A 13,866-nucleotide genomic window follows, 5' to 3' on the forward strand; every position below is an offset into this window, starting at 1 on the left:
CCAATAATATTGCCAGTGGCTTGCACATACAATCACATTTTAGGGAAATCAACTTATTTTAAAAACACTTAAATAGACCATTGTGGGTTTTTCAGAGTTTTAAAAATTTATTTAAGTAATCTCTACACCCAACTTGAAGCCTGAACTCACAGCCCACAGATGAAGAGTTGCATGTTCCTCTAACTGAGCCAGCCAGACACCTGGACATCATGGTTTTGGAAAACATCCTTCACAGGCTTTAGGCCATGTTATCCCAGTAAGAACTTAAGGCAGATGCAGGCACCTGGCTGGTTCTATAAGTTAAGCATCTGACTCTTGAATTTTGGCTCAGGTTATAATCTCAGGGTCGTGAGACTGGGCCCAACATCAGGCTCCATGTCTGGCGTGGAGCTTGCTTGGGATTCTCTCTCTCCCTCCCACCACAAACCCCCTCTAAAAAAAAAACAAACAGAAAACAACCACTTAAGGCAGATGGGCAAATTAAGCCAGAGAGGTTCAATGACTTGCTGAAAGTCATAAAGGTCAATGGTAAAATCTTGGCCAGAAATCAGTCTTCACTCTTACCAACCTTTCTTTTTCTGATTTCAAAAGCCTTCCTTATGGCAAGTTACTGCTTATATTTCTTAATATGTTCTTAGCAAAGACAAAAATCTTAGCATTAGGGCTCAGCTTTATTTGTTTTAGCTCTGTGTATTATAGTAGGTCGGATACAAATGCTGCTGAAAACCTAGAGTAGGGTTACATGACAAAATGTCTCCTGGAAAAGCTATATTGTCTTTGTTCTAGGCTTAATTGTCTCCTGATATTCATGAAGAATACCACATATCTATCCTCTCACATTTAAGGCTTCCTTAATTGGCCTTTTTTTTTTTTTTTAATTGGCCTTTATGTACTTTGTTCAAAACAGTTTTGATGTCCTGTTCCAGCTTTCTTCTCTGGACTTTTCCTTATGCAAGTCACAGTAGCTGGTTAAATAAAATCTAATTCCAAAGTTCCCAGTGTCCAGTCCCCTTATCTCTAACAGAGTATGAGTAATCTGGAAAATATATTGAGGATTTTCAGTCATTCTCAAGTACGTTGACCTCTTAGGGTTCATTTTATCAAAATGTCTCTCTTCCCAAAGGCGACATATTCAAAATAATGTAAATTGAAGTCAATTGCATTTATAGTTTTAATTTTTTAACTTTAAAATAACTACAGTAGTTGTGAGGTACTAAAAAGCAGAGTTAGAATTATTAGTTTGAACACAATTCAAGGCTGGACTTCTACTTTACAATTAAGAATAAAGGGTTTGGCTAGGAAAAAAACAAAAACCTTTTAGAGTTTCAAAGGAAACTATCCCAGGAAAACACCACCAAAATAGAGTAACTGCTTGGCCAGATTCATACTCACATCTTATATCACTCCTTTTGGCTGATTCGTCTTTTACAACAAACAGGCTGGTCATATAGATCAATCTAAATAACTGAAAACAAAAACGACACTTTCAGATTCTCTGAGTATTAATGGATCCTCACTTTGTCCAGAGCTCAAACCATATCCAGTCCTTGGTCCCTTTTCTCCCTCAGGAAAAGCATTAAGGAGCTTTCCAGTAGCCAGCTTTCCTTAACCTCTGCAACTTATCCCACGCACCTTCTCAGGGCTCACTCATGTTTTCTCTATTATTGTGGTTTCTGTAAAACCTCTCCAGCTTCTATTTCTATTAAGTAAACATTGTCTTTCTTCCAAGAGATTTCAAGGGGAAAAAAATGTATGCTAGGTATCTGTTTTCATGGAGTGAAAAAGTGCAGAGTCATACCAGGTGCTCAGTATAAAACTAAACAATAGAGTTTAGACAAAGCAGAGGATGAAAACATAAAATACCCCTTGTGCTCTCAATCCCTACCTTCTAACACCATTTCCAATCTCATTTTTAAGATTAGCTAAGAATGGTATTATAAAGGCTTATAATTTATAAAATGGCATCCTTTTTCATATGGCCCCAGCCTGCAAAGCTTACTCATTCGTTAGTCTTTGCTCAAATGTCATCTTCTTGGGACCTTCCCTGTGTACCGTATTTAAAATTGCAACCCACCTGGCCACATATGTATCTTCTACCTTCCTTCTCTATTTTTTTCCATAGCACTTTCCATATTCAGTATAATTTACTACTTTAGTGTGCGGGTTTTTTTTTTCTTTTTTTTCCCAGATTCCCTGCTCCCTGCTATCCTCATGTCAGCTATATATGAGTGGGAATTTTTGTCTATTGTATACAATGATATGTTCCTGGTACTGGAACATGGCTAGCACACAGGTGTTGAATAAATACCATGAAAGGATGAACTGGATCCTACCCATTTAACAAATATATAATAGCTGACTTCTTTCCAACAGGAAGTTAATTATCTGCCCAGTGGAAGATCACAATTCAAAACTTCCAAGGCAGGATTGTTTCTCCAAATGTGTCAATTATATGTTTTATATGCTACTCAAAATAATGCAGATGGTCAAGTTTACTTTTCTATACACTGGGGAGGATACACATCAGTATATTGAAATTCACTCCTTCAGAACTGGTCTTCTCAACATCTCTTGCTCACTTTTTACCTATTCACCCCAACAAAGCCCCCTCTTCAATTCTTTTGAGACCTTGGTGCCAGCTAGCGTTTGTCACTGTTCTCATTTCCTTCCAAAGGTCTTTTCAATATATCTTTGTCTCTATAGTAAACATTAATACTCCCTAGGCAGCCTCCCTAGAGCTTCATGCTTCAGATTCCCTTCTTCCATGTCACCAGAGACAGATTAAAATACCATAGAACCTGGGCCCCATTTGGGTGCTCACCTGCTCATGTCTGCCTGTTCCCCATGAATCCTTGCTTTCACTGTTGGTTGCCTTTTGCTCTTTGCTCCTAGTTCAGCCCTTCTGAAGCAAGTTAGCTTCATGAACCACATTCACCTTTGTGTTAGTTTGCAACTAACTACGTGGCTTTTTGTTAGCTCACTCCCTTCTTGATCCTTCACTCCTCCCTTATCCACTTTTTTTCTGGGTACACATGATTGTCTGGTTCATCTACTTTTATGATAGTTAAGTGCCAAATAGAATTATTACTTGTAGGGCAGAAGTTGCTCAGAACTGAATTCTGTGTTTGTATACAGGATATTAATTACCTACATGTAATAATGTTTTTACATTATTAAATGTTATATTTATAATTATATAATACATAACTATGTAATAATGTTAATAATTCCCTACTTGATGTTTTTATAACCTTAGCCCAAGAGTGCGAAAGTTAATTGTACTTCTTGATAGCTTTTATCCTTGTGATGAATTTAGAAAGCTGGGTATTGAATTGTCTAATTAACAAGCATTTACTGAATGTCTAACGTATTCCTGACACTATGATAGCTTCTAGACACAAAAGAGGAATCAAATATAGTCCCAGGTCTTGGGGCTTCAACTTACTAGAAGACACAGACAAGTAAACAAATAGCTAAAATGTACAAATTGTAGTAAGTTCTCTTATGGGAATATGCACAGAATATTTTAAGAATGGGAGGTGCCTGGCTCAGTCAGTTAAACAGCTGCCTTCGGCTCAGGTCAAGATCTGAGTCCTGGGATTGAGCTCAGTTGGGCTCCCTGCTCAGTGGGGAGTCTGCTTCTCCTTCTGCCTCTCCCCTACTCATGCTGTCTCTCTCGTGTTCTCTCTCTCAAAGAAACAGAATCTTAAAAAAAAAAAAAGTATATTATAGGAATGGACCTAAGAGGCAAGTAACTCATCTCAGAAGGGGAAGGATGGAGATGGGAAGGGTAAGGGAGGGTCCTTAAGGGATGAGGCCTAAGCTGGATCCTAAATCAGAGGTAGGAATTAACTGGTGAAGTGACACAAGGAAAACCCTGAGAACTTTAAGTATTAAACAGATGGAGTATAGAGGACCAGAATAGAGCACAGGTGTGAGGAAGGATGATTCTGTAGGCACTGAATCAGATTCCAAAAGGAGTGGATTTGTTTTCCTTAAACAAACAGTTCCAAGGTGACACCTGACCGTTATTTAAATCTTTCTATTCCCTACCTAAACAAATATCCATATTGGCTCAACTGAATAAAATGACACAGTATTTCTCAACAGTTTAAAATAATGGAACGGGACAGGTGACTAGAAAGTTCCACCACAAAGTCTTAGTGATGCTCCCACTGCCAATTCTCCTGAGCTCCACAGAGAAGCTAGCTCTAATAAAATTAAAAATTAAACATAATGCAAGTTTAAAATTTAACCAGAATGGAAATTTTAAAAAATAAGCTGAACTACTGAAATGGATTAGCTAAACCACCCAGAGCACAAGTTAGCCAAGCAAAGCAAAAACAAAACTAGTCTAATTAGCTAAGTCTGAAATAGATTCAGAGTGAGCGATACCTCATTTGGGAATGTATGTTGGGACCTACATACCCAAAACCAAGGTCCAGAGTCCTGGAACACTTTGCTATCTGAAGGTTCAGGGTACATGATATCTTTCGTATTCCCAGACCCAAGTACTAAGCCTGGAACATGTCAGACATCAGTAAATTTCTCATGAATAGGCTTGGTACAATTGAGCTAATACTATCTGCAGACAAAAGCATCAGGGAAGGGAGTACCACCTTTCCTAGTGTCTTACTATGGTGATGTATCACATACCCAACTCCCCATTCCCCTCCAAACCAGCTCATAGATAGGAGTGCTACTCTAGGAATCCTATTTATTCATATAGTCATTCATTTAGCCATTCCAGAAATTATCAGTTGCCCAGTGCTACTTACAAGTACGGCATGCAAAGATGAATCATTCTAGACTTACCCTTTAAGAAATTACAGGAAACAGGAAAGAAAATGCATGTTCATTAACTACCTCTGTAAAGTTAAAATGTGACAAGTAGCTCTCAGTTAGTGTGCTCTGAGACTTCAAAGCATGGAGACATTATTCCCAGCTGGAATAACTGAGAAGGCTTTGTGAAAGAAGTGGCATTTAAGGAGGGTCCTGAGAAAGGGCATTAAGACAGGAAAGGAGTGCTTTCAGGAAACATTGATTCAAGACATGGATATAGAAAAGGGATGGAGGCCCCTGGGGAACAGTGAACACATCAGTTTGACTGTGAGAGGAAATACAGTTGGAAAGGCAAATTCAGGTCAGACAGTACAGCATACCAAATAGCTGAGTTTATTATTATTATTATTATTATTATTATTATTATTTTAGTTTTTTAAAAAAGATTTTATTTATTCATGAGAGACCCAGGCAGAGGGAGAAGCAGGCCCCATGCAGGGAGCCTGACGTGGGACTTGATCCCATGTTTTCAGGATCAGGCCCTGGGTCGAAGGCAGGCACTAAACCACTGAGCCACCCAGGGATCCCCTCAGCTGAGTTTAGACTAAACTCTGCAGGGAATGGGAAGCCACTGAAGATTTTGAGGAAGAGAGTGTCATAAATATGAATCTGGCTGTTACATGTAATAAAGACTGAAGTGGAGCCTTTGTAGGCTCTGTTTCAGCATCTAATTCTATAAATGTTCACTGATGCCCATTAAGTGCTAGGTGATCAAGAATTAAACCTGAATAAACAGATGTTTTTATTCAAGAAGCTCAGAGTCTGGTAGAGGTGACAGACATAGACACAAAGAACCACACCTTCTTAAGTTAATCATAAAACACTAAAGGATCCCAAAGCCTTAAAGGACTAACTCTACCTACAGGATTGGGAAATGCATCATGAGATGACATCTGAACAGAATTACACAAATAATATAGATATGTGGATCAAGACCAGAGGGACTATAAAATGATGAAAAGAGATAGGTAAATTATGGATGATTTGATCTTATTTTTTTATTTCCTCAAATATTTTTGTAATATGGATTACAGAAACAAAACAAAAAGTAGACTATAGTGGAAGAGGGTATAGAAGAGAGGGTTAGTACTTAATGCAGAGGAAAGACTGTGGCCAAAGGAACATAATCTGAGTTAATAATGATAACAGCTAAGACTTGCCAAGCACTACGTTAAATAGTTTATATGCATTATCTCATTTAATCTTACCATACCACTCTGTGAGTTGGGCTCCATTATTAACATCCCAATTCTAGAAATGAGAAAGCTGAAGCATAAGCAGCTAGGTAAGACCACATAGTTGTAAGGAGAAAGAGCCAGAAATCACACCCAGATGGTTTAATGTCAGAGTCCACAATTTTAACCACTAGATCACTCAGGGAGGGTCATCTAGAATGACTCTAGGGAAAAATGGATATGGGGGTGGGAGGAGAAGTAGACCGCAGAGGAGAATGATCAGAGATGAAGCTGGAAAGTTAGATTGGCGTTGACATACAAAAGTCTTACAGCAGTTTCATCTCTTTCCTATACACAACCAAGAGCTTTAATCTGTTTTCTGCTGGTTCTACTTTCATTACATTTCCAGAATCTGACCATTTCTGTTTACTCATTGCTACCACCCTGGCCTGAGTCACCATCATCTCTCATGTGATTTACTCTAATAATGTCTTAACACATCTCTGCTTTTATTCTTTTTTTTCCTCTGCTTTTATTCTCACTCCCCTAGAGTCTTTTTAACAAGCAACCAAGGTCATCCTTTTAAAATATGTTACAGCATGTCTCTCCTCTGCAAAATCCAGCAATGGCTTCCCATTTCCCCCAGAGTAGCAAGATTCCAATACAGTCTTCACGGATCCATTTCCTCTGCCTCTCTCCCCATTACCTCTCTGACCTTATCTAAGCTTTCATCTTACTCACTCCCCCAACACTGACATCTGTGTGTGTATCAAACATGCTCCTGATGTAGGGCCTTGCTATAGCTGTCCCCACTGTCAGAAATACACCTCTACTTGATAAATTCCTGCAACTTCTTCAAATCATTGTTCAAATGCCACTTTCTTATTGAGACCTATCTTTAATACTAAACTCCCTCCCTCATGTGCCCTTACTGCTGCCTGCTCTGTCAATCCCCCTAACAATCTTTTTCATTTTTTATAGCACCTTATCACATTCTAACATATGAGATAGTTTATGTATTATGCTTATTATCTATGTTCTTCTGATAGAATATAAGCTCCTAGAGAGCAGGGATCAGGAATTGTTTACTGACGTAGCCCAAGTACCTACAGGAGTGTCCAAGAAAGTTCTCAATGGAAACTGATGATAAGAATAAATTACAAAGTGACATAAGAAGGGAAAAATAGGGGTGCCTGGGTACCTCAGTCAGTTAAGCCTCTGCCTTCAGCTCAGGTCATGATCCCAGGATCCTGGAATCAAGCCCCAAATTGGGCTCCCCGCTCAGAGGGGAGTCTGCTTCTTTCCCTCTGCTCCCTCTCCCCAACTCATACTCTCTCGCGCACTCTCTCAAATAAATTAAAATCTTTAGGGGCACCTGGGTGGCTCAGTCAGTTAAGCATATGACTCTTGATTTCAGCCCAGGTCTGATCTCAGGGTCCTGAGATCGAGCCCCATGTCAAGCTCTGTGCTCACTGGGAAGTCTGCTTGAGATTCTCCTCTCCCTCTGCCCCTCTTCCCCTCTCTAGAATGAGTAGATAAATCTTTTTTTATAAAAAAGGAAAAATAATATATACTTTTATAAATAGATTTTAAGAGAATGTAATTGATTAATGAATACCTAATCTAAACATATTTAGGAGAAACTATAATTTTATTTTTCTGAATCTACTAGTTCTATAGCTATATTGAATTTCTTTAATCAAACACACTGTTAAAATTGTGATAAACTGAAGTAACTCCTCCCCTCAAAGCTAAATAAAGGATACTAAACATTATTTACATTGTCCAAGTTCTCTTCTATTAGTCAAACCAATAAATACTTGCAATGCTATACAGTAGTTACCTATCGCTGCAAACAAATAATCTCAAAACTTAGTTGCTTAAAACAATAATATACATTTATTATCTCACAGTTTCTGTAGTTCAGGAATTTGAGAATGGCTTCACTGGATAGTTCTGGCTCAGGGTCTCTCATGATACTGGAGTCAAGATGCAGGCTGGGGCTACAGTCAATTGAAGGCTTGACTGAAGGTGAAAACCCACCTCCTAGAATGGATCACTCAATGGCTGGCGAGCTGATGCTGGCTGTTGGAAGGAAGCCGCAGCTGCTTCCCACGTTGACTCTCCAAAGAGCCTTGAATATCTTAGAACATGGTGGATGTCTCATCCAGAGTGGGAAATCCAAGAGACAGCAAGGTAGAAGCAGTGATGTTTTTTTATGACTTATTCCTGTAAGTCATATACTATTATTTCCCCCATATTTCATTGGCCATACAGACCAATCCTGATGAGAGGATGGGCATGAATACCAGGAGGTGAGAATCACTGGAGGCCATCTTACAGGCTACTGCAAGTTATAACCAGTATTTACATAATATTTTGTCTTTGGGTTTTTTTCAATTTATATATGTTTCTATTAACAGAGCTTACACACTTCTTGTTTTAGGAACTACATGTTATTCCACTGATACTAACTCTTAAAAATTAAAAACAGTATGGACTTTTATTTTTCTGAAAATCAGGATGCGGGATCCCTGGGTGGCGCAGCGGTTTGGCGCCTGCCTTTGGCCCAGGGCGCAATCCTGGAGGCCCGGGATCGAATCCCACATCAGGCTCCCGGTGCATGGAGCCTGCTTCTCCCTCTGCCTGTGTCTCTGCCTCCCTCTCTCACTCTCTCTCTCTCTCTGTGTGACTATCATAAATAAATAAAAAAATTAAAAAAAAAAAAAAAAAGAAAATCGGGATGCCTGGGTGGCTTACCAGTTGAGCATCTGCCTTTGGCTCAGGGCGTGACCCTAGAGTCCTGGGATCAAGTCCCACATCAGGCTCCCTGCATGGAACCTGCTTCTCCCTCTGCCTGTGTCTCTGGCTCTCTCTCTCTCTCTGTGTCTCTCATGAATGAATAAATAATATCTTAAAAAAATTTTCTGAAAATGTCATATTCTACTACTTGATGCTTTCCATTTTTTGCTATAGTTCTGATATCTTTTAAAAAGGTTTTATTTATTTGAGAGAGAGAAATAAAGTGAGCACAAGCTAGGGGAGAGGGAGAGGGAAAGAATCTCAAGCAGACTCTGCTCTGAGTGTGAAGCCTGGCACAGGGCTTGATCTCACCACCCTGAGATCATGACCTGAGCCAAAACCAAGAGTCAGATGCTTTAACCAACTGAGCCACCCAGGTGACCCTAGTCCCAATATTTTCCTTAAGGAAAAGCATTAAAGTCATAAAAACTATAACTCATACAACTTTCTGCTTGTTCCTAAGGGCGGCAGGAATTTAAATACTTCGAAAAAGTCAGACATATTTAAAAAAGAGTAGGGAGAAAACAAATGAGTCCTTATATTCGTTAAGATTATAAGCATCTATTAATAACTGAATAATAAACCTAACAGTGAAATAAAATGCTTAATCAAGGAAGGCATAGAGTGAAAATATTTATTTTAAACAGAACAGCAACTTTTTTCATGCTATATATAGAAAGAAAATTTCTAATCAGACAATAGTAGCATTTATACTTAGGTAATAAAGAGATATTTGGTAGAAGGGTAAAACTGATAACTGGTACAGACATGAAAACCACTCAATAACTTTATACCCAGCATTTTTCAAGTATCAACAAAATAAAAAAGGGTTATTAAATAACTTGCTTTAGATATCTGCCAAAGAACTGTAATAAGATCTGTAAGCATGGAAACCACAACGGGAGAGATTAAACAGGAAGAACCTTCCAGCAGTAGGATTTGCTGTGCTGGCAGGGAGGAGAGGATTCTTGCCCCAAGGGCTCAGCTCAAATCTGACCACATTGTCCCAGGTGGATTCACAGACCAGAAGGCTGATTGAATGAGATTTCTTTTAAGGTCTCTCCAACCATAAGATCAAACCCTCCCTATAAAGGAATTAGAATTGATACATTGGTAGTTAACCAACAAATATAAAATTCTTTCCTATTAATAGATCACTTCTTTCTGTACTTTATTCCATTTTAATCAAAACATCATTAGATAAGTGTCAAAAAGGCCAATTCTATACAATGAAACCATTTGGGTATTATACCAAAATGAGATCAGACAGTGCCTGACTTCATTCTTCATGGTTTTGGGCTTGACTTGGTTACAATCGTCACTGCATAGGGAGAGCAGCTGCTCTTGCTGCTTCTCTCTCTCTTCACAAGTCATAAGGTCTTTTCTTACCCATTCTTTTTTTTTTTTTTTTTTTTTTTAATTTTTATTTATTTATGATAGTCATCACAGAGAGAGAGAGGCAGAGAGAGAAGCAGGCTCCATGCACCGGGAGCCGACGTGGGATTCGATCCCAGGTCTCCAGGATCGCGCCCTGGGCCAAAGGCAGGCGCCAAACCGCTGCGCCACCCAGGGATTCCCTTTTCTTACCCATTCATGAAGAGTGAGAAACCTTTATACAGGAAGATACTACCAGTCAGGAGAGGGTTCATATTCCCCCAATGAGCAAATATAATAAAAATATAAGGTGATCAACCATTTCTGCCTTCAAACTCATATCCATTGTAGGAGGTATTTATGTGCAGAAGAGTAATTACAAGGATCAGTGTGCTCTGTCACTGTTTACACTGGAATTTGTGGGAAGAGAAATGAAAACCCATTTTCCATTTCTTGTTATCAAATGAAAAGTATCTTCTGCTTCAAATATGTTACATCAAAATAAAAAAACGAGAAAGACTGAAATATTATGTGATATCTGATATATAAAGCAAGGAATAGGGCTACCATATAAGTACATTTCTGCAAATGTGTCTAAGATGCTTCCCCTTTAAATAACATAACATCTTTATTTTAACAATGCTAGCTACAAATATTTCTAAGGTGACTTATGATTCAGGGTGATGATTATGATCATTAGTTATGTTTTTCTGCAAAACTGGAATGCCTCTGGGGCTACAGTTCTATAGAACTGTTTGCCTGCCACTAAACGGTCCCAGATTGATTTACTTTTTTTTTTTTTTTTTTTTTTTTTTTTTTTTTTAAATGATTTATTTATTTATGATAGTCACACACAGAGAGAGAGAGGCAGAGACACAGGCAGAGGGAGAAGCAGGCTCCATGCACCAGGAGCCCGATGTGGGATTCGATCCCGGGTCTCCAGGATCGCGCCCTGGGCCAAAGGCAGGCGCTAAACCGCTGTGCCACCCAGGGATCCCCTGATTTACTTTTTTGAGCTTGTTTTCCCTGACATATTATGTTATCACTGATTAGTGTGCCATGGGTGTGATTCCTTCAATAAGCTGCCATCATGTAATTTTTAAAAATCTTTAAAATCAATGGGATGCAGATCAGAAAGACATAATTATTAGACTTTTATGTAAACTTATGCAAATTAGAGTCTCTCTAAAAGAATAAGGGTTGCAGATTTTGTGACAGCTTTTTTAGTGGCTCAAAGATCCCTTTCCATTTATCATGAGCTTTCAGGAATAAGAAAGCAGAATGTGGAGAAATCTACCTATGGAAAAGTAGAGTACTACTTTATATTGGCTACTTACCAATATTTTCTTTTTCTTCTGGGCATTCCCCTTTGTTTCTTTCAACTAATGTGACATTTTTTCAACCTGTAGAAGATAGACATGGATAATCATAAGAGCAAAGTTCTCTCTTTTCCCTCTTGTCAGGATGCTTATTTTTGAGGTAGTAATCTCTTTTCACATTTATTTCTAATCTGTTCAGTCTTTGGAAACCAGATCACCACATTCATCCCCTGACTTGCAGTCTAGTACTCTTAAGCTCTTTGTCTTCTTCCATACTTTCTTCTCATTTAAACTACAACCACAGCCACTCTTATAAAATCACTTGTTTATAAAATCAGCAACAACAAAGGGAGGCAAATCACACTCCCTCTAAAAGCTAGTATATATCTCTGTATAAATGTATGTGTGTAAATGTATAGGGGTCAGTGACTAAGGAGCTAATCCACAAAGTGGATAAAATCTAGTTTATGCACTTAGTGGGTTTTTTTTTCTCCATAAAGAAGTCAAATAATGAGTTGTGTGTTCCACAGTGTGATCAAGAGTGGCCATTTAGTATTACACGTATGAGTACATGGTTAAAAGGCACCAAGCCAATTCTAGTCCTAAGTATACATTCACAATTTGAAGACAGGGACTCAAACAAATGTATTTCTACACTGATGTTCATTATAGCACTGTTCAACCAGAGGTGGAAACAACCAAAGTGTCCATTAATAAATATGTAAACAAAAATATGATACATATATTTAGTAAAATATTATTTAGCTATAAAAAGGAATGATGTTCTGGGGCACCCGGCTGGCTCAGTTGGAAGGGCATGTCACTCTTGATCTCAAGGTTGTGAGTTTGAGCCCCACATAGGGTGTGTGGAGGTTACTTAAATAAATAAAACTTGAAAAAAAAAAGGGATGAAGTTCTAACACATGCTACAATATGGATGAACCTTGAAAACATTATGCTAAATGAAAGAAGCCAGATACAAAAAGATATATATGACTCCACTTATATGAAATGTCTAGAATAAGTAAATTCACAGAGACAGAAAGTAGATCAGAGGTTACCAGGAGTTGAGCGGAGGGTACAATGGAGGTTACTGCTTAATAGGCTTAGAGTTTGTTTGGGGTGATGACAGAGTTTTGGAAACAGTAGTAATGGTTATAAAAGACTGTGAATAGGGATCCCTGGGTGGTGCAGTGGTTTAGCGCCTGCCTTTGACCCAGGGCGCGATCCTGGAGACCCGGGATTGAATCCCACGTCGGGCTCCCAGTGCATGGAGCCTGCTTCTCCCTCTGCCTGTGTCTCTGCCTCTCTGTGTGTGTGTGTGAGTGACTATCATAAATAAATTTTAAAACATTTTTAAAAAAAAGACTGTGAATATAATTAATACTACTGAACTGTACACTTAGAATGGTTAAGATGGCAATTTTTGTGTTCTATATTTTACCATCACAGTAAAAAAAAATTTTCAAAAACATTATGTGGTGAGGAGCCTGAGTGGCTCAGTTGGTTGAGTGTCAGACTCATGATTTCAGCTCAGATTATGATCTCAGGGTTGTGAGTGGAGCCTGCATCAGGCTCTGAGCTCAGGGTGGAGTCTGCTTGACATTCTCTCTCTCTCTACCCTTTCCCCTGTTCATGCTCGCTCTTTCAAATAAATGAATCTTAAAAAAAAATAAAAAGCAGATGGGGGCGCCTGGCTGGCTTAGACCATAGGGCATGTGCCTCTTGATTTCATGGTTGTGAGTTCAAACACCACACTAGACAGAGTTTACTTCAAAAAGAAAAAAGAGGAAAGTGCAGATGGAACTAAACATAAGATCAAATGAGGAAAAACTTTGGCTACTATTTCAATGAAACAACAGCTATGACAACACTTCTTCCTTTGGATATCTCATAGGTACACAGCCAATTATGATTTAAATTTTGAAGGGTAGTACTGATACTTAGAAAATGTCTTTAAGCATTTGAATTTATACAGTACCTTCTATTCTCCCATAAAGTTTAACTTAACCTATGCAGCATAAATATGAAAATAATACAACCAAGAGAGGATTCAAACAAGATTATAAATTCTAACTATATGGGCCCCAAAGCAAATGTTTTCAAGAAAGGTCTTCATACATTTTGTTGACAACTTAAATACTTCTCCTAGTATGCCCTTGGAATCCAAGGATGGAATGAGTGATATCTACCTCTAAGCCTGCAATCTTGACATTTCTATTAAGTTTTCCTTTTAAAAACACTTAATGTTGTATGCATGTCAATACACTGAACTCAAAACAAGAGACACTTCAAGCTGACATCTCCAAATGCTCCATCTCCTTGGCACCCTTGCCCCCCACCCTGCAGAGAGG

At 38.6% G+C, this 13,866-nt stretch overlaps 1 protein-coding gene across 5 annotated transcripts in view; it reads right to left on the reverse strand.

The window, feature by feature from the left end:
* ENTPD5 (ectonucleoside triphosphate diphosphohydrolase 5 (inactive)) overlaps window positions 1-13,866 on the reverse strand; it is a 52,601-nt gene that overhangs the window by 25,060 nt on the left and 13,675 nt on the right. For 4 of the 5 annotated variants that reach the window (XM_049113707.1, XM_049113709.1, XM_049113711.1 and 1 more), the window contains 2 exons: window positions 11,531-11,596; window positions 1,393-1,465 (listed from right to left, as the gene is read on the reverse strand). The gene's annotated coding sequence lies outside the window, so the exon portion shown is untranslated. Of the gene's footprint in view, window positions 1-1,392; window positions 1,466-8,060; window positions 8,302-11,530; window positions 11,597-13,866 lie in introns of all 5 variants that reach the window. The other variant, XM_049113708.1, reaches the window with a different exon arrangement.

This window comes from Canis lupus, chromosome 8, assembly GCF_003254725.2.
Source record: "Canis lupus dingo isolate Sandy chromosome 8, ASM325472v2, whole genome shotgun sequence".
Classification (NCBI taxonomy): Eukaryota; Metazoa; Chordata; class Mammalia; order Carnivora; family Canidae; genus Canis; species Canis lupus.